A 23,406-nucleotide genomic window follows, 5' to 3' on the forward strand; every position below is an offset into this window, starting at 1 on the left:
GTATATACAGGGTGTAACAAAAATACAGGTCATAAATTAAATCACATTATTCTGGGACCAAAAATAGTTCAAATGAACCTAACTTACCTTGTACAAATATGCACATAAAAAGTTACAGCCCTTTGAAATTACAAAATGAAAATGGATTTTTTCGATTATATCGAAAACTATTAGCGATTTTTTATTGAAAATGGACATGTGACATGTGGCATTATTATGGCAGGAATATCTTAAAGAAAAATTATGGTGAAATTTGTGCACCCCATAAAAATTTTATGGGGGTTTTGATCCCTTAAATCCTCCCAAAGTTTTGTGTATGTTCCAATTCAATTTTATTATTGTGGTACCATTAGTTAAATTCAATATTTTTGTTTCTTAGTATTTTTCAGATAAGGCAGTTTTTATCGAGTTGCGACTTCTTTTTTAATATGTCCACGTAAAAATTTTATGGGGGTTTTGTTCCTTTAAACCCCCCAAATGTTGTATGTTCCAATTAAACTATTACTGAGGTACCATTAGTTAAACAGAGTGTTTTCAAAACTTTTTTGCCTCTTTGTATTTTTTCGATAAGGCACGTTTTATCGAGTCTGGCTTCTTTTTTAATATGGTTCAAAATATACCTAAAAATGTAAAGCATAAATAAGTTTGCATATTATTACCAAGTCTCCATAATCGTACTTAACCATATACAAATATGTGGTGGATTTGACAAATATTCACAATATTTCGATAAAAATTGACTTTTCGAAAAAGCAATAAGAGGCAAAAAAGTTTTTAAAACGTTGTTTAAATGGTAGGTACTACAATAATAATTAAATTGAAACGTGCACAAAAGCACATTGTTTTCGATACATTGGAAAAAATCACTTTTCATTTTGTAACTTCAAATGAGTGATAAAGGCACAGAGACTTAGATCACGAGGTCACATTGAAAGGATGCCAAAAACGAGGACTCCGAAAAGGGTACTAAACTACACTATAGCTTCAAGAAAGAGAAGAGGAAGACCGGAAAATAGATGGAAGCAAGAGGTCGAAAAAGATTTGGAAAGAATGGTGTTACAGGGTCAGAAAAGAAAAATGAATAAGAGGAAGGAATGGAGAAAAATCACATATCAAGCCAGAGAAGATCTCAGTACATAAAGAAACGTGAAAATGAAGAAAAAACAAACTTTTCAAGCCATGGGCCTCTAAGGCCCTTGGTGCTATTAATATATAACTTCAAAGGGCTGTAACTTTTCTTTTGTGCACATTTGTACTAAGGTAAGTTAGGTCCAATCAAACTATTTTTGGTCCCAGGATATGTGATTAAATTTATGACCTGTATTTTTGTTACACCCTGTATATATATAAAGGTTATATTTGGTTCTTGGGACATCAAAGTATATTTTTTAGACATTCCCTGGATATAGTCACTGATGTGACATACCTCCGATTTGTTTTTTCATGAGTTTTGTAAGAGAGACTAAAAACTTTTTTATGGTTACCTCCTGTTTTCATATATTTTTTGACATGTTTTGTAGTAAATTCAACTATCTATTTACTACAAGACATGTCAAAATTTACATGTGAAAGCAGGAGATGATCCTAAAAATGGTTTTTCGTCTCCTACAAAATTCATGAAAAATCAGATAGGAGAATTTGTACATTACAATTCTCTGATGTTTGGGAAAAAGGGCTTAAGTCAGAAATGCACATCGATAATGTTTTGATGATTTCTGGACCAGAAAAATCGGCTCTTTTTATTGGTACATACAGTTTACGTCTACAACAGTTTTTTGCTGGTCCAGAAATCATCAAAACATTAGCAATGTGCAATTCTGACTTACGCCCTTTTTGCCAAACATAAAAAAAGCAATCTGGTCATAACTGACCAATGAGCAATTTTAATTTAACCTAAATTACTAATGTTTCTTAAAATGAAGAGCTTACCCGATAGCGTCTCTTATCTAATCTAACAAGATCGTGCACTATTCTAACATACACAGCCACATCACGCACTATGCTCTGCTTTTCACTATCACCTATCACTCAAACTAGTTCAAAAGGCTTTGTCCTCTTCAATCTTCTAGTTTGCCCAGTAGTATCGAGGAGGATTTCCTCAATATTCTTGTACTTATTTAAGTTGTTTGTCGGGATTCCTGCTATCTTCTTGATGATTATATCCAGGTTCCATTCCTAGGTATTAATATTTGTTTATAAAGTAATAACTTATTATGCATGGACAATGTTGTTTCTTCCAATTAGCCAATACACTTTTTATATCTTTATTTTGGTTATATCTGGTTTTTTGTAGACCACTTTCAGCTGATTCTAAAAAAAATTAAAATGAACGGTAATTTTTCTATTCTTTACAATTAAAAATCAAAATATTTACAGGTAATACATGCATAAATGATTCGTTTCATAAAGAAAATTGAAAACGGATTTTATAATACTTACATAATTGTTTAAGAGATCCAGCCATAGCCAAAACTAGCATACTAAACAGTACAGTTGAGTACAGCAAAAAAAGCCACTAATTTCCATTTTTCACCCCCTTATCGATGCATTTTTTTCCAATCAAAATTTTTACTAAATTTTTAGGTTATCTTATGATGAAAATGAAGTAATTGATGACTTGATGACCAATGACCACGCGACGCTACATAGATACTCGCGCGGCAAATTTGAAAATGAACGCAAATTGAATAGTAAATGGCCTCTCTTTAGAGTATGGAAAATTTTACCCCTCCAGGAGGACATTGTACTCTTTTCATAGAATATCTTGTGGTAACTTTCCAGCCATAATTTAATCAGATGTTCACGGAATAGAACTTTGATAGTAGAATTCCTGGAATGTTTTGTTGTTAGGGGAAACTTTTATTTTATTTATTCTTGAATATTTCCTGTTGTTAAACATTGTAACCAATAATTTACAAATAAGATTTTCATTACATTACATGAAATCAAAACATGTTTTGGATATTAAACTATATAGTTTTATAATTGTAATAATTTAATATACAATTTTGAATTAAGATTTAATCTTTCGATCTAATCGATTTAAACTACAGTAAAACTTGTGTTACCGGCCCCCTGCCAACACCGGCCACCTGTACTAACGGCCAGTTTAAAAATTCCCCACACTAATTACAGTAAAACCTGTCAGTAACGGCCGCTAAAAATGAAAAAGCTATTGGCCGATATAGAAAGGTGACCGGTATTGCCAGTTTTTGTAGTCTAGATATAATTGGTTTGGGGAATTTTTAAACTGGCCGTTAGTACAGGTGGCCAGTAACACAGGTTGTACTGTATATCTAGGCTACAAAAACTGGCAATAACGACCACTTTTCTATATCGGCCAATAGTTCTTTCATTTTAGTGGCCGTTAGTGACAGGTTTGACTGTATTTCATTAACGTAAAGTTAACGCAAGTTAATATTTTATTGAATTATTTTGCTATTTGATCTCGTAATTGGTATAATGTGTCCAATATAAGCGTTCATAAAACGTCCGTATTTCGTCCAGTATGGACGTCCAAAGTCGGACGTCCAAAGGACGTCCATATTTATTCCGTCCGAAGGACGTCCATATTTATTCCTTCCGAAGGACGTCCAACATGGGACGTCCGTTTATAGTCCATGGACGTTAGGACCAAAAATGGACCTATTTTGGACGTCCAAATGACGTCGTGTGCTATTAGGGAATTGTCCGTATTTCGTCCAGTATATATACGTCCATATTTGTTCCATCCGAAGGACGTCCAACGTCGGACGTCCATTTTTATTCCGTCCGAAGAATGTCCAACGTCGGACGTCCAAAGGACGTCCATATTTATTCCTTCCGAAGGACGTCCAACGTCGGACGTCCATATTTATTCCTTCCGAAGGACGTCCAACGTCGGACGTCCAAAGGACGTCCATTTTTATTCCGTCCGAAGGACGTCCAACGTCGGACGTCCAAAGGACGTCCATATTTATTCCTTCCGAAGGACGTCCAACGTCGGACGTCCAAAGGACGTCCATTTTTATTCCGTCCGAAGGACGTCCAACGTCGGACGTCCAAAGGACGTCCATATTTATTCCTTCCGAAGGACGTCCAACATGGGACGTCCAAAGGACGTCCATTTATAGTCCATGGACGTTAGGACCAAAAATGGACCTATTTTGGACGTCCATTGGACGTCGTGTGCTATTAGGGTTTGTAATGTTACAACATGATTGTTTGGAATTAAGAACTATATTCTGATATGCAATTTCATCCTTCTAATGGAAAAAAAAATTGAAAATTTTTCTAATCAACATTATTTTTAGTTGTTTATTTAAATTATGATACATATAGCTATTTGTATAACAAGGGAGGAAAGTGCTACTTTTCCTCCCGAAAATGAAGTTTACTGGTAATCATTCAAGGGAGGAAAAGGCACTTTACTTGGAACCTTCTTAATTCGCTTAGAAAATTTTTGTAATGTGCTAAAACCGTACACCAAATTTCATTAAAATTGACTTACTAGATTTTGAATAATAATTTTGCAATCTAAACTTTTTAAAAAAATTAAAATGTTTTAAAATCTTGCACAACAAAAACTAGTACATACAAAGATTTGTCAATTTTTTTACATATAAAGAAGCACTCCACCTATCTAACGCACTTTACAGAATTGAAATCGGATTGTTTAAGCAGCCTCAGCAATGTTTTAAAGTTATAAACAATTTTTTGGCTTATAAACAAATTAGTCCTGTGGCCAGGAGGGGGTGCTGCGGGCTCCTTTATTTAGATGGACTTACCCAAGATCGTGGAACACGATTTTTTTGGGTAACAGTTGATCCGGATGTCGATAAAATTGTTAAAACAAAGAACTTGAGGAATTACATAACATCGATTTTTCGCCAAATAAAACATTTTTTTTATATTTCTTGGGTAAGTCTAAGCAAAAAATGTTCTTACAAGTTTTTTCGTAGGATGCATAGTTTTCGAGATAAACGAAGTGGAACTTTCAATAAATCGAAAAAGTGCAATTTTTGAACGCGAATAACTTTTGATTAAAAAATAAAATAGCAATTCTGCTGACAGCATTTGAAAGTTTAAATCAAATTATACCGGTTTTAATTATTTGCATTGCTAAAAATTAATTGTTTATTATTAAACAAAGCTATTTGTTTATAAGCCAAAAAATTGTTTATAAGTTTAAAACATTGCTGAGGCCCCTTAAATAATCCGATTTTAATTCTGTAAAGTGTATTGGATAGGTAAAGCACCTCTTTATATGTAAAAAAATTAGACAACTTCTAAATGGTCTACTTTTTGTTCAGAAAGATTTTAAAAAATTTTGAACTTTTTTAAAAACATTTAAATTGCAAATTTATTATGCAAAATCTATTAGGTCGATTTTAATGAAATTTGGTACACGGTTTAAGTATGTTACAAAGAATTTCCTAAGTGAATTATTAAGGTTCTAAGTACCACCAAAGTGGTTAAAAACATTGAATAACAACAGGCATATTTTGCCCCCTTATTTTGTATTTATTGCTATATTGCAGAAAAGGTAATAAGTTAAGACATTTTTGACCAATCGGATATCATACAAAATTCAATTATCTTTATTTTATTTCTGTACGACTTTGTTCCAAAACGTTTTAAAGTTATAAGCAAAGAAAGCAGAAAAAATCGACGTTTTTCGAAATTTTTAAATATTGTATTTTTTTTATTAATGTTCCGGGCATATTTGAGTAGGAGCATAAGTCAATTATTATTAACGAAGTTATCACCTAACTTTATCTGCAAAAATCCGAATGCCACCTTTCACATCCAAAAATAGACGTTTTTTCACAGATCCTTACTGGTCTATAATAAAAGAGTTATCATAATTGAAATAACTGAAAATAATGTTGTATATCCATAATTAAAAAAATTCAACTTTTTTTAATTAGAAAGATGAAATGACATATTAGAATACAGTTCTTAATTCCAAACAACTTTTCATTATAACAATTTTCAATATTTTGAATAATAAAGCTACTTTACTCTTGAGTAAAATTCATATTTTTTGACATAATATCTCGTATCACGTTGACGAACAGAACGTCTATAGTCGTCTAATTTCCATTGATGTAATGTGACACAACGTCTATATACGTTGAATTTTTCCCTATTCTACTTTGCAAAATACATAAAGTGTCACAGCATTTGCTTATACATTTGACGCAGTGTCCGTCAACGTGTTAATTGGACACACTGTACAAAACAATTATTGTTATTGTTTAAACAAATAATAAACAATTAGCGGCAAAATCTGTGAGTAGAACTTTTTACTTTAACATGTATATAAACTAACAAAAAAAGTTTTAGAAAAAGATAATCTTGTTTGAATTGCTCCGAAACAATGCATCTTTTCGTTCTATCTTGACTCTTCTAAAATGCTTCGTATAGATTGCTGAATAGAATTGGGCTTCTTATAACAGGCAATATCACGACTTATATACACATATAAGGATCTCGTAGAACAGTCGTATTATTTAAACGTAAATTAAAACATGGCAACATCGTCGGGCTTCGTATAATGCGTAATCCATATACACTGTGAATGCGTTTATACGAGGGGGCTTCGTAAGACTGTAGGAATAAGACAGTGCTACAATCCCCTTACCCCGTAAACCGCGGGCTTCCATTCATCTGCAGGTTGTAGCGGGCCTACAGTCTTACGAAGCCCACTCGTATAAACGCGTTCACAGTGTATATGGATTACGCATTATACGAAGCCCGACGATGTTGCCATGTTTTAATTTACGTTTAAATAATACGACTGTTCTACGAGATCCTTATATGTGTATATAAGTCGTCATATTGCCTGTTATAAGAAGCCCAATTCTATTCAGCAATCTATACGAAGCATTTTAGAAGAGTCAAGATAGAACGAAAAGATGCATTGTTTCGGAGCAATTTAAACAAGATTATCTTTTTCTAAAACTTTTTTTGTTAGTTTATATACATGTTAAAGTAAAAAGTTCTACTCACAGATTTTGCCGCTAATTGTTTATTATTTGTTTAAACAATAACAATTATTGTTTTGTACAGTGTGTCCAATTAACACGTTGACGGACACTGCGTCAAATGTATAAGCAAGTGTTGTGACACTATAGGGTGTTTTAAAAGATAATTACGTTTTTTATTAATTTCGTAGCAACATTCACACCCTGTAGAATTGTAGTAGTTTGACATCTAAAACTCTACTTACGTTTAAATGATTTTTAATATACTCTACTACTGTTACGTATCATTAGTATGGCTAAATTTTTAATTTTAGTATACAGGGTTGGTCGAAATTTGGAATGAGTATTTTCTGAGTTTTCTTAAATGGAACACCCTGTATTTTTGTATTGTAATGAATTTATATTTTATGGTACTTTTTTATTTCTTAAGCATTCCCTATACCTAACTGCTTTAATTTGTGAGTTATTGGTGATTCAAACTAAACATTAATTGCAACAGAAAATACCTAAAATTTTATTAGCTTGGCCGTGAAAATACTCAATCCCAAATAATTTTTCAAAAATAAATACTTATTAATCCAGATTGGTCCTTAAAATTACCAGTAATGGTTTAGTTATCAAAATACCTACGTAGTTAATATTGTTGGTGCGATTAACAATCAAGCACAAATTAAAGCAGTTAGGTATAGGGAATGCTTAAGAAATAAAAAAGTACCATAAAATATCATTTCATTACATTACTAAAATATAGGGTGTTCCATTTAAGAAAACTCAGAAAATACTCATTCCGAGTTTTGACCAACCCTGTATACTAAAATTAAATATTTAGCTATACTAATGATTCTTAACAATAGTAGAGTATATTAAAAATTATTTGAACGTAAGTAGAGTTTTAGATGTCAAACTACTACAATTCTACAGGGTGTTAATTTTGCTACGAAATTAATAAAAAAAACTTAATTATCTTTTAAAATACCCTGTATAATATTACAAAATCTCATATTTTAAGAAAGAAGACATCGAAGAGAATCCAAAAATGTGAAAATATACAGGGTGTCCTATTTAAAAAAACGAAGTTATAAGCAACTTCCGGTATAACCGGAAGTTGCAAAGAAATGAAAATATTTTCATTTAATAGATCATCCTTCAAAACCACTTTATTCCAATTTTCATGATTCTGTTGCCTTTAGTTCTCGAGATATTTCTAATAGGCCCTTTATTTGCCTCACCCTGTATGTATTTTGCAAAGAAGAATAGGGAAAAATTCAACGTATATAGACGTTGTGTCACATTACATCAATGGAAATTAGACGACTATAGACGTTCTGTTCGTCAACGTGAAAAGTTGTGCATGGTCTAAATAAAAATAGAACCATCAGTTCATTTTTTTTAAGCCGTATACGAGATATTATGTCAAAAAATATGAATTTTACTCAAGAGTAAAGTAGCTTTATTATTCAAAATATTGAAAATTGTTATAATGAAAAGTTGTTTGGAATTAAGAACTATATTCTAATATGCCATTTCATCTTTCTAATTAAAAAAAGTTGAATTTTTTTTAATTATGGATATACAACATTATTTTCAGTTATTTCAATTATGATAACTCTTTTATTATAGACCAGTAAGTATCTGTGAAAAAACGTCTATTTTTGGATGTGAAAGGTGGCATTCGGATTTTTGCAGATAAAGTTGGGTGATAACTTCGTTAATAATAATTGACTTATGCTCCTTCTCAAATATGCCCGGAACATTAATAAAAAAAATAAAATATTTAAAAATTTCGAAAAACGTCGATTTTTTCTGCTTTCTTTGCTTATAACTTTAAAACGTTTTGGAACAAAGTCGTACAGAAATAAAATAAAGATAATTGAATTTTGTATGATATCCGACTGGTCAAAAATGTCTTAACTTATTACCTTTTCTGCAATATAGCAATAAATACAAAATAAGGGGGCAAAATATGCCTGTTGTTATTCAATGTTTTTAACCACTTTGGTGGTACTTAGAACCTTAACAATTCACTTAGGAAATTCTTTGTAACATACTTAAACCGTGTACCAAATTTCATTAAAATCGACCTAATAGATTTTGCATAATAAATTTGCAATTTAAATGTTTTTAAAAAAGTTCAAAATTTTTTAAAATCTTTCTGAACAAAAAGTAGACCATTTAGAAGTTGTCTAATTTTTTTACATATAAAGAGGTGCTTTACCTATCCAATACACTTTACAGAATTAAAATCGGATTATTTAAGGGGCCTCAGCAATGTTTTAAACTTATAAACAATTTTTTGGCTTATAAACAAATAGCTTTGTTTAATAATAAAAAATTAATTTTTAGCAATGCAAATAATTAAAACCGGTATAATTTGATTTAAACTTTCAAATGCTGTCAGCAGAATTGCTATTTTATTTTTTAATCAAAATTTATTCGCGTTCAAAAATTGCACTTTTTCGGTTTATTGAAAGTTCCACTTCGTTTATCTCGAAAACTATGCATCCTACGAAAAAAATTGTAAGAACATTTTTTGCTTAGACTTCCCCAAGAAAAAAAAAATGTTTTATTTTGCGAAAAAAATCGTGTTCCACGATCTTGGGTAAGTCCATCTAAATAAAGGAGCCCGCAGCACCCCCTCCTGGCCATAGGACTAATTTGTTTATATGCCAAAAAATTCTTTAAAATTTAAAACATTGCTGAGGCTGCTTAAACAATCCGATTTCAATTCTGTAAAGTGCGTTAGATAGGTGGAGTGCTTCTTTATATGTAAAAAAATTGACAAATCTTTGTATGTACTAGTTTTTGTTGTGCAAGATTTTAAAAAATTTTAATTTTTTAAAAAAGTTTAGATTGCATAATTATTATTCAAAATCTAGTAAGTCTATTTTAATGAAATTTGGTGTACGGTTTTAGCACATTACAAAAATTTTCTAAGCGAATTAGGAAGGTTCCAAGTAAAGTGCCTTTTCGTCCCTTGAATGATTACCAGTAAACTTCATTCTCGGGAGGAAAAGTAGCACTTTCCTCCCTTGTTATACAAATAGCTATATGTATCATAATTTAAATAAGCAACTAAAAATAATGTTGATTAGAAAAATTTTCAAATTTTTTTTTCCATTAAAAGGATGAAATTGCATATCAGAATATAGTTCTTAATTCCAAACAATCATGTTAAATTATATAATTTAAAATAATTTTAAATATATAGTTGAATTTTGTTTCTATTTTGTTTTTGATTATGCTGAATCCGAATATGGCATTACAATTTGAAAATGCTTATAAAGAAGCTCTTCTACACTATGCCTGCGTAGCAAGGAACCATATTTGAAACATTTTTATTACAAATTTTACGAAAAAAAGTTTATTCTTCATAAATTGCTCTGCATAGTCTAAAATCTAAAACCCAATCATCAGATATCAAGTTTTATCAATTTTATACGAGGTATGTCAAAAATACGAATTTTGTTAAAGAGTAAAGTACCTTTATATTCCAGAATATCAAAATGTGGGTATTATAAAAAGTTGTTTGGAATTAAAAACTATGTTTTATTATAATTACATCATTCTAATCGAAAAAAAAATTCAATGTTTTCTCAAATTACGGATACTAATTAATGATAATCATCATTATTTTATTTCAATTATTTCAACTATTTTATTATTAATTTTACGAAAAAAAGTTATTCTTCATAAAATACCCTATTCTGGTCCAAAGTCCAAAAAACAACCATCAGATATCAAACTTTTTCAATTTTATACGAGGTATGTAAAAAATATGACTTTTGCTTAACAGTTCAGTATGGTTTGTTCAACAGTAAATGGTTGAGTTCAATTAGTGCGGTTGTAAATATTATTTAATTTATCTGACCTGGCCCATTGTTAAGACCCACCCGGAGCGATAAGCAACCGAGGTAGACAGAGTTGGTCTTTTGACAATTAACACTGACTAGACGGTAATCCCATAATAAAGCAAAGAAATTGTACCAGAAAACATATTTAAATTTTACCTGAAACCGGACCTTTTATACTATTATCGGTTATTCCAGGATGTTTATAGTGGTAACTAATTGAACTCGACCATTTACTGTTAAACATACCATACCTTTATAGTTCACAATATCTCATTTAGAAGAATGTAATTGAACAGTGAAACATATTTTGTAATTCCAAACAACTTTTTTTAATAACAATTTTCGATATTGTGAAATCTAAAGGTACTTTACTCTTGAGTGAAATTCATATTTTTTTATATACCTCGTATGTCAAAATGTAAAATCGTATGTAAAACCTCGTATGTAAAATTAATAAAATTTGATATTTGATGGTTGCATCTGAGATCATATACGATGCAGAGTATTTTATAAAGGATGACTTTTTTCGTAAAACTGGTAATAAAAAAGTTATTAATAGGTTCAAAGTTACGCAGACATAATGTTTAAGAGCTAAAAATATTTTTTTGTTGAAAATGTATTATTTTTTTTTTTATTTATTTAAAGAGATAAAGTCGCATCCACCCAAAGGTTATTAGCGACATTGCTGTAACATTTGTAATGATATTAAATTTAACATTTATAACAATCAATCATTTTAACAATTAATTAGAATTTGAGAACAATTGAACATTTGTAACAATTAATTAAGTTAAATTTTGTGTAACATATTTATACATTTTAAGTAACCCAATAAATTGTCCGGAACTAAATTTTTGTTGAGGAGTGCTTTCAGTTTATTTGGCAAATTGTAAAACTGTCTTTGATTTACATATTTAGGAGAGTCTATCAAGAAATGCTTTATACTGTATACTGTATTGCATGTTTCGCATTTTGGAGGTTCACTATTTAAGAAGAGATAGGCGTGAGTATACCTACAGTGTCCAAGTCGTAGACGTGTAATAATAGTTTGGCATTTTCTGCTTCTGACAGTGGACTTCCATGAAAAAATGTCACTTTTGATGGTTCTGAGTTTAGAACTAGAGTCATTCCACTCCCGATTCCACGCACTTAACACTTTATTTTTGAAATAAACTTTTAGATCGCCTGCGACACTCCGACACTCTGTTTCTGATGCGTCACTGTTGATAGCGTTACGCGCACTAGTATCTGCTTCTTCATTCCCTTCTATACCTATATGAGATGGTATCCACAGGAAGTGGATTCTTCTAAAATTGTCTTGAGCTTTCATTAATTCGGCCTTGATAATTTTCTCAATGGGGTGTTTAGGGTATACATTTTGCAGGGCTTTGACTGCGCTGAGAGAGTCAGAAAGGACTAGACAACAAGGGATGTTTTTGATATTTACTTGCTTGATGGCTTTGAACAAACCAAATAGTTCTGCAGTATAGATGCTGTGGAATTTAGAGGAAGTTTAAATTGAAAAGTGTCATTTGGGGTTACCACTGCTGCTCCAACGCCAAGTTCACCTTTGGATGCATCTGTATAAATTTTAATCCACTCATTGTATTGTTGATCTAGGATTGAATTTAGTTTGACTTTAAAAATAATAGGACTAGTTTCATGTTTATTATATATACTTAACGCTGTATTGACTTTGGGCTGTTCGATAGTCCAAGGTAGATAGTTATTTGTATTCGTTTGAAATACTGTTGGGAATTGAATGTTTAGTCTGGAACTATATAATCGGATTCTCTCGTAGTAAGATTTGGCGGCACGGGGCTTATTATTGTAATAGTTGATATATTTGTTATTAAAAGTATTACAGAAGGGAGGTTTTTTTATATCTGAGGCTATAGATGTAGCATGTGCTAGAGCTAAGTACATTCTTCGGTAGCTTAGAGGTGGTTCGCCGGCTTCGCTCAGTATGCTTTCGGAGGGAGTTGTCCGGAAGGCTCCAAGTGCAATTCTAATACCAGCGTTGTGTATGCTGTCAAGTTTTTTAAGTAATGTTTTTGAAGCAGATGCATATGCAATTGATCCATAATCTAATTTAGATCTAATTAATGTTTTATATATTCTCAACAGAGTTTCCTGATCTGATCCCCAATTTCGGTTTGCCAAGGTTTTCATTAGATTCAGTCTTTTATGACATGTTAAAATTGTCTGTTTTATATGTTCCTGCCAAGTAAGTGGTTGATCAAACCACATACCTAAAAACTTTGCCGTTGGTTTAAATGGGAGCATAGTATTATATAATTTTAAGGTAGAGGACGTTGATGAAGCCTTTTTGGAGAAGAGTATTCCTGATGTTTTTGTTACTGAAAATTTGAATCCGGTCGTTAGAGACCATTGTTCTAATTGGTTTAGAAAATGCTGCAAAGCGTTTGTCATTGATGCGGTGTTATTTCCTTTGATATACACAACAAGGTCATCTGCAAAAAGTCGAGCCTTTAGAGGTTTAGTAAGGTTGTTAATAATATTATTTATTGCCACTAAGAATAATGTAGGCCTTAGGACTGATCCTTGGGGTGTTCCATTTTCTTCACTTTTCTCCTCTGAGTAAGTATTATGTACTCTCACGCAAAAAGACCGGTTCTGTAAAAAATTTTTAATAAATTTCAGGCAATTTCCACGAATATTCCATGAATGTAGTTCTTTCAGAATATTAAATTTCCAACAAGTATTAAATGCCTTTTTCAAGTCGAAAAATATTGCAATACAGTTTTGTTTGGTTGCTAGCGCTTCATGAATGTCAGATTCTAGATCAAGAATATTGTCAATGCCCGAGCGATTTTGTCTGAAACCGTTTTGTTCCGGAACTAAACGATTTGATAATTCTAATGTCCACGTTAATCTAAGATTTACCATTTTTTCCATCAATTTGCTCATAGAGCATGTTAAGCTGATTGGTCTGTATGAGTCAGGTTCTAGGATTGATTTTTGAGGTTTTAAAAAAGGTAATATAATAGCTTTAGACCAAATTGATGGAAATTTATTATTTTGCCAAATTAAGTTAAAAAGTTGAAGAATAAATAATTTTGCTGAGTAAGGAAGATGTTTTAAAAATATTGCCGGGATATCGTCTGGGCCCGGGCTAGTGTTTTTTAATTCGGATAAAGCATTTTCCAGTTCTTCAAAAGTGAAAGGTAGATCCAATGGATCATTTAAATTGTCATTTTCAAAAAGATCAGTATTTTCTGTTATTATTTTTCTTTCAAGGAATGTATTATTGTAGTTACTGTTTGAAGACATTTCTCTAAAAGATTCAGCTAAAGTGTTAGCTATCTCTTGAGGAGAAGTTGAAATCCTAGTGTCAATTTTTAATTTTGAAATCATTGGCGTGTATTTCAAACCAGAAATTTTTCTTATTCTTTTCCATACTTCGCTGACAGGAGTTGAGGAATTTATTTCTGAAACATATTTGGACCAGGAAGCCTTCTTAGCTTGTTTTATAATAAGTTGTGTCTTAGCTTTAAGTGATTTGAACATGATTTTATTTTCAGGTGTTTTATGTCTTTTATATTTATTAAATGCAGTTTTACTTGCTCTAATAGCTGCTCCGCATTCTGAGTTCCACCAAGGTACAGGAATCTGATTATTCTTTGTCTGTTTTGATTTCCCAACGAATTTCTCAGCACTACTCATAATAATGCTATTCAAATTGTTTAAAGATTCATCAATGCTTTCAGCCATTTTACAGTCTGGCATTGAGTTGTCGATATAATTTTCAAATTTTAACCAATCGGCAGTTTCAGTTTTCCATCTGGGTATGAAAACGTCATGGGTCAGAGCCATAGAGTTTTTTATTACTATAGGATGATGGTCGCTCCCATAAGTGTATTGTAAAACTTCCCAAAATAATCGTGGTGTGAGTGCAGGGTCACAAAGACTTAGATCAATTGCTGAAGAATTTCCGGTATTAATGTTAAATCTGGTTGGAGATCCGTCATTAAGAAAATTCAATTGAAAATCTGTAATTATATTTTCGACAATTTTTCCTCTAGCATCTGAATAAAAGGAGCCCCAAATAATATTATGACTATTAAAATCATCATCATTCTCTTTGCCTTATCCCTATGCGGGGTCGGCTTCCCTAATTGCATTTCTCCACCCAATTCTGTCTTGGGTCATATCAATGTTAATCCCCTTTACCAACATGTCCTGCCTTATCGCCTCCCCCCAGGTCTTCTTTGGTCTTCCTCTCCTACTCCTTCCAGGAATCTGCACCTCAGCTATTCTTCGTATTGGGTGATTAACGTCTCGACGTTGAACATGACCAAACCATCTTAACCTATGCTCTCTCATTTTGGCATCAATTGGTGCCACACCTAGACTTCCTCTAATATACTCATTTCTAATTTTAGCCTTCTTTGTCACTCCACTCATCCATCTAAGCATTCTCATTTCCGCCACATGCATTCGTTGTTCCTCTTTCTTTTTCACTGCCCAACATTCAGTTCCGTACATCATAGCCGGTCTTATGGCTGTTAAACTAAATGGCTGTTAAACTAAATGGCTGTTAAACTAAATGTTAAATTATGACTATTAAAATCGCCCACAATAATGCGAGAGGATGGTATTTGACTGAATAAATTCTTTAAATCGTTGTACGTTACTTGGCGACTGGAGGGTAAGTAAAGGTTGCAAATAAAATACCTGTTTGATGATTGTATTTCCACGACTACAACTTCCAGATTTGTAGCCACTGGAAATTCTTTCGCTGATAGTGATTTTTTTACTAGTGTGGCTACACCACCTGAAGAAAAATTATTATTTGTTATCCTGTCTTTGCGAAAACAGTCATATTGGTTGGAGTTATATTTTTTTTTTGGGATTCAGATTAGTTTCCTATAGGCATATTATATCAGGAGACTGTTCACCAATTAGATGTTGGAGCATAGCAAGGCGATGGAAAAATCCATCAATGTTCCACTGAAGTAGAGACTTGAATTTTATTATTGGCTTAATTGAGATGTGTCACTTTCCCAGTCCGATGTCTCACTGCCAAGATAACTATTGATTTTTTTCTTTATGGACGTGAATTTACGTTTTATGGATCTTTCCTTTAAATGGGGGTAAACTTGACTGAGCATATGGGACAAAGCTGATAGGTATGTGGTATATTCTTGAATTGTGGTTATAGGATCTGTTGATCCCGTGATATTCATTAAGAGCATGTTAAGTTGTTCAAAGTTTAGAGGGAAAGGTAGAGGTTGATTTTCTATGAAGTTTTTAGCAGGGTCAAGTAAGAGAGAAAATGAGCATTCAGAAGTGCTTGCTGAACTAGTTTTAGCTTTTTTAGATTTTGCTTGGGCTTTAGGTGGTGGAAAAATGTTACATTTTTTTGAAGATGGATCTGCTTCAGGTGAAATAATTTCATTAAAGCTACGTTTTGGTTGATTGGTTGGTTGGTTGGTTGGTTGATTGGTTGGTTGGTTGGTTGGTTGATTGGTTGGTTGGTTGGTTGGTTGGTTGATTAATTATGTGACTGTCCTTATTTGATGCATCTACTTTGTTCGGTATCTCTGGGAAATTTGAAATAGACATTTGTTCACACTGAGAAGCGTTTGTATCATTGGGCGCTTGCAAAGATATATTTGTTGCGCTGGATACCGATGCTTCATTGTTTTGGTTGGGGTTTATTTGAGGTTGAGCTAGTGGTTCGGAGCACTGTGATGCAATGTGACCTGGCTTCTTGCATCTGAAGCAAACTAAACTGTCTTGAGAAATGAATATTCTATATTTCGTGTTGTCGAAAACAAGAGTAAATGACTCTGGTAGTGTTAAACTGTGAGGACTGATATAGATTTGTCTTCGAAAACTAAGGATGTGATTGTACTCAGGCATAGAAGCACTAATTTTGAGGAATGTCATGGGGGAGACAGGAACTATGCCGATTTTTTGTAACTCATTGATTAGCAAGTCGTGCGGTATTGAAGGACATACGCCGGACAGCACAAGTCGTTCCGCTGGTGTAACTAATCTTCTTGCTCTGACAATTTCACCTTGTATTTCTATTTGACCATGATTATTCCTAAAATCATCCACTATTTGTTTATTGGATAAATACATACATATGCGATTATTAGATAATCTAGAAGAGAAGATTATATTTTTCGGTTGAATTATATTTCCAAGTGGGAGTTTGGTGTTTTCTAAGGCACTAAAGATAATTGCTTGGGACTTTAAAGGAAATTGCACTCTCGACGCTGCCAAAGAGTATGACTGTGGTGCGTTTATTTGACTTTGATGGTCTTGTATTGAAGAACTGTTTTGTGATTCCATGTTAGAATTCATTTCGATAAACGTTAAGTGAAAAGTAAGTCCGACCCTGTACACCTGCTAAAACAGGTGTATAGGTCTTTACTAAAAGCGGTTATTTTGCTGGTAAAACTGGATTTGTTTGTTGACAACAATAAAAAATAATTGCAATTTGCTGACTTTAATGCTTATTTAACTGGATATTATGTAAAGAGTTTGTACACTTACAGTTTATTTCAATATATCACTGAGATTCACAATTTATAACTTATATTAAACTTTGTTAATATTAAAATTATTCGGAGCCCACATTGAAGACAACATTATAGTTATCGGTGCAGAACCGCAATTCGAAAATGTATTATTGTTCAAGCTTATTATTAAATTTATTTTAGGTAAGTTTTAGAGAAAACATTTTTGATCACTTTTTATAAACAATTTTTTAGTTAATTGATGGATTCGACCGTTACTTGATGGAAGTTCATTTTATCTAACAATAAATTTTTTAGTTGGTAATTTTCGGTTTTTGTATTACATTTTTGTTATCTTTCTTAATTTTTGTCAAAAAGGCACAGTTTATTTCATTTCTAAAATAAAATTATAGAGTAAATTTTAAAAAATACATCAAATGCTTTAAAAAATGACCTATAAAATTGTAAAAAATCTTTTCAAACTTTAGTAAAACAGTTTTAAAGTGCTGGTAATTCTGTAAACTACGTTTGTACTTAAAACTTACGTAAAAGTTTTCAAAAATTGCATTTTTTGCGTCATATCGTTTGAATTAAATTTTTGGCATTTTTTTGAATGAAACATTATTTAGTAAGATGTTTGAAAGGTAAGTTGTGCAAATTTGAGAGCTTTATAAGAAAATTTTTATTAGTTACACATTTTTAAATAACGTTTAAACAAAATTCAGCCCACACCGTACTTATGCCCATACATTTTATTTCTTTTTATATTGGGTTATTTAAAGAAACATCTAATTTCGCAGTTCATTTGTTTAATAAAAAATTAAGTGCCCACTTCTAGAGTAGAACTTTTTAATATGTTGTTTATTAAACATTTCTTAGGGCCATCGGTACATAATTCGCAAATATTTTAAGGCTATCCCTACTTTTTCTGTCTTTACACGGCAAATTACGTGTAGTAAAATTGTCACTGGTATGGATATGTAAACTTTACTTGACAATTTCATCATTAACTCTAAAGATGGCTTTTGAATGTTCTTGGATAACTTTTACTAGTATAATTAATTGCCTTAATTGTTAATTCAGTTAATTAATATGATTATTTCATATTTCCGACCAATAGAAAGCTACAGAAATACAAATTAAATTGATCATTTTTGATAATATCCCATCGTCAACTATATTACGTCAGATGCCCTTCGTTGCTGTGAAAAAATACATTCAGTAACATTAATGACAATTACTGTTTTAAAACTTATAAAAGTGATGACTTTCAATCGTCAAATATTTATAACAACTGTGTGTTTAATTGTACTAATTTGTACTTACATAAATAAATTACAATAAAATTTTGGTTTTAAACAGTTTTATTCATGAAATAATCGCAGCAAATTGCAGCTCGATCTCTGAAATTATTATCGAATTGTTTCCCTCGTGCCACTTGACGTAATTTCACTCCCCTTCGGGTCGTGAAATTAATACTAGGTTTGTTCGTAGTACGATCCAATCGATCAGCAACCGTTGCCAACCATCAGACGCATGCGCAGTTAACAGTTAGCGTTGCGCAGTTAACAGTTCGAGTTCGTAGACTACGAACGCGCTTGCGTCTGACGGTTGGCAACGGTTGCTGATCGTTCTACGAACAAACCTACTGTCAAAGTGTCACTCGGGAAAAATTCGATAATTTCAGAGCTCTTGTGCAATTACTACTGATAATTTTTTCACTACCTATGTATTCAGTGATAATTTATCTACTGTACAACAAAAGCTAATATTCAATCGAGAAAAGAGGAAAAGTGATAAAGTGATTTTTTAATAATATATTGTTACTATGAAACGCTTACAATTTTGCACATCTGTAACAACACAATACTTGGATCACTGAATATATCCTGGTGTATTCTCTGCTTTGGATCTTCCATAAATAATAAACAATAAATAAATTTTTATTAAGTTCACGTCTTAAATCAATTATTTATGAAACACATTATCAATATTATTTAATCAACAACTGAAAATATTCCCGATGCCAGGTCAAATATTTAAAATTGTCACTGTCTGACTGACAATATGCTGGCAATATTCTATTTACTACTGACAAATATTTGGAAAATATTACCACGGACATTGTGTTCATTTTTTTTTCAAATCCTGAAAAAAAAGCAATAAATAACTTTGAAAAATTTAAACGCAAAATGAAAGACTAAATTATTACCGAGGGCCGAAAGTCTCTTACAATAAATAAAAAGTTTATTTTGAATGAGATATTTTGAAATTAAAAGTCATACTAAATTTTCTTTTACACAAACTTATTAAAATAAACATTATAGAAGTTCTCAGGGACTTTCGGCCCTCGTTAATAACGTAATCTCTTATTCTGAGTTTAAAATTTTCAAAAATACTTATTAGTTTTCTTAGAATTCCAAAAAAAAAAAGAATTCCATTTGAGTAGCATTTCAGCAGAAACTACGTACCCAAACAAAAACTACAGCAAACTTAATGAAATTAAAAAACATCTATATTGTTTGATTTTTTCCGAAGGGAAAATCTATATGCATTTGTATTAAATATTTTGTATTTGTATTAAATGAGGCGCTCAGAGCAACAGTGGCACAGTCCACAAATTGAGCATTTTTAGATTAATACATGAATAAAAGCAGAAAAATTGGATATATGGTTCAACAGTGGTCTACACAATCTAGCTCTATATTTGGCAAGATGGCACTACATAATGTATTGTTGCCTTGACAAATACTAAAAATACGAATGAAACAGTGGCCTAACACTCAATTGTGTGGCTCAGACCCAACAAACAAGTGTTCATCTTATCAGAATCAGAATAATACGCATAATTCATAAGAATGAGTATTTTTAATTTTATAAAGTAATATTTAATAATAATAACTTTAACCCCGTCCTTGACTGAGTGGTAAGAGCGCCTACCTTTGGATCGAAAAATCCGAATGGTTGTGAGTTCGAATCTCACCAGGGTCAGAAATGTTTCATTTATTATAAATTAATAAATGAAAATAGTTTCTGTCCTTGTGGGATCGGTACTCACCGGAGGGACCGCAGACGTTCGGATACAGTTAGCGTCTCTTTGCAAAGACAATGACGTCAACTTTGAAAAGTAACAAGACACTTACTCAACACACACACACCCTACACATTACACTAGGTACCTAACTGTTAAAAATTACCGTACCTACCATGCCAATGGCCATTAGTTGTCGAGGCATTAATCTTTTTTAAATAAAAAAAAAACAATAATTTAATCTGTCATATTAATTTCCTATTTGGTAGCAAACTTTGTGGCTTATTACAAACTAAAATAGTAAATTAGTAATACAAAGTATTAATTTGTATTAATTGTATCAATTAAAATAAATAATTCTTTTGCGATTCAATTTTTAAATCTTTTTTCTGTCGGTATCTTACTGTGTACAGTTAATGCTAAGAATTACCATAATCTGTTCTCGGGAGTCTTAGTACACAAGATTAATGACGATGAACGACCCAAAAATACGAAAAATGTGCATTGCCAGGTAATAATAAAAATGTTTACAACCTAATAGTACTTTGAGGAATACGCAAAAACGTTGCCAAACTTCAGGGCTTCTTATAATCGGTAGCTCAATGTGGGCTTCCTAACGCTGCTGAACTTCTACAGAGTATATACTTTTTTTCGCAGCGCAAACTGGTGGTAGATACCATGAACTACGAGTGTATGTTTTGATAATAATTCCAGGCATAAGAAGCCCGGGCTTCGTATTGTTAATCATGATTTCAGAGCTACCTATGGTACATTTCTAAAATTTGTCCGAATATATATGAAGCCCAAGCGTATTTACATGTTCTGAGCTTGGTTAAAATATCGAGAGATGGTGTAAAGTACGTTTTTTGGGGAAATAACATTAAAGAATTACGAAGCCCGAATCCGGGCTTCGTAAGGAGGTGTCGGGCTTCGTATGACCGGTGCGATATAGCGTTTTTGGCTTCCTAAAGTCGGAATCCATATATATATATATATATATATATATATATATATATATATATATATATACGGGGTGTCCCGAAACTCTACCGACAAACAAAGACAGGAGATTCCTCAAATAATTTTATTACAATTTAACCCAATTCACCTAGTATGAAAATGCTTCCTAAGGGAGCTAGAGCTCTTTGAAGATGGCGCCATGTAATTAGTTTTACTTAAATACCTCCAGAACGCTTATATTTAGAAAAACGAAAATTGGTATACATATTTACTTTACAGAAATGCATCGATTCTATCCATTGCGAATTTCTAGTACCGGTCATAGGCGTACGTTTTGGGTAGGGCAACGGATATTTTATCGCATAACTTTTTTGTCTTCAACTTTTAAGCATTTTTGATACTGGATTATTAAATTGTGAGGTATTCTAGTACTAAAAGGTACTCTTACTTTAAGTCGATAGGATACACCGTTTTCTAGAAAAATCGATTTGAAAGTTTTTAGTTTTGGGAATTTGAAAAAAAAAGTTAAAAAAGATTAAAAAAAAACCGATGTATTTTACCAACTTAAAGCAAGAGTAACTTTTAGTACTCGAATATCTCATAATTGTATAATCTAGTGTCAAAAATACTTAAGAATTAAAGACAATAAAGGTATGCTATAAAATAACTGTTGACCTACCCAAAACGGATGCCTATGACCGGTACTAGAAATTCGCCATTAATGAAATCGATTAATCACTGGAATATAAATAAATGTACCAGTTTTCATCTTTCTAAATAGTTTTTTTTTAAACTTTTTTTTTTAATTCAAGGAACGAAAAATTTTCAAATCGTTTTTTCTAGAAAACGGTGTGTCCTATCGACTTAAACAAAGAGTACCTTTTAGTACTAGAATAACTCACAATTAACTAATTTAGAGTCAAAAATACTTAAAAATTAAAGATAAAAAAGTTAGGCGATAAAATAACCGTTGCCCTACCCAAAACGGACGCCTATGACCTGTACTAGAAATTCGCAATGGATGGAATCGATTCACTTCTGGAAAGTAAATATATATACCAATTTTTGTTTTTCTAAATAGAAGCGTTCTGGAGGTATTTAAGAAAAACTAATTACATGACGCCATCTTCAAAGAGCTCTAGCTCCCTTAGGAAGCATTTTCGGACTAGGTGAAATGGGTTAAATTATCTTAAAATTATCTGAGGAATCTCCTGTCTTCGTTTGTCGGTAGAGTTTCTGGACACCCTGTATATATACAGGGTGGTTCATCTTATTCGCCTCGGTCTCTCTACAGAAAACCATTTGATATTTTAAAAAAATTTCTTCACAGAAATATACAGGGCCTTTAATACTACAACCTAAAAATAATGTGAATTATACAGGGTGTTCAAAAAAAGAGTGGTATATCAAAGTTTTATTTTTTCTTATGGAATGCCCTATATCTGATGACATTATTGAATTGACCTTAAAAAATAAGCTAAACTTTCATAAGGGTTCCCTATACCTAAATACAGGGTGTTTTGATTTATTTCGATTTTTATAAAAATGTAAGGTTTTAGAAAAAAATAAATATCTACGAATCTAAGAAACAGTAACAAATTCTTTCTTGAATCTTAATAATAGACTATTTAGCATACTTAAACAGATGCTTATTGCAACAAAATTTCTTACAGGGTGGTAAAAATATGATATTGTTCTATTAACAAATTCAAGCTGTAATAACTTACTTATTTTAAATGGAACACCCTGTATCTTACTAGTCTATCGCGTAGAAAATTTACTTAGCTTTCAATTTGTACTAGGGTTTCCTATACCTATCTTTTTACAGGGTGGTCAAAATATTAGATTGTTCTATTAACAAATTCAAGCTGTAATAACTTACTTATTTTAAATGGAACACCCTGTATCTTACTAGTCTATCCAGTAGAAAATTTACTTAGCTTCAAATTCTTATTAGGGTTTTCTATACCTATCTCCCTTCATTTTTTAAATATTTAAAGATTTCCTAATTTGTAAGCTTTAAAAATTAGAATTAAGTACCTATGCCGTGATTATGTACAACACATCAACAACACCGGCAATATACTTAAATATCTTAGTCA

The sequence above is a fragment of the Diabrotica virgifera genome, chromosome 10, assembly GCF_917563875.1.
Source record: "Diabrotica virgifera virgifera chromosome 10, PGI_DIABVI_V3a".
Taxonomy (NCBI): Eukaryota; Metazoa; Arthropoda; class Insecta; order Coleoptera; family Chrysomelidae; genus Diabrotica; species Diabrotica virgifera.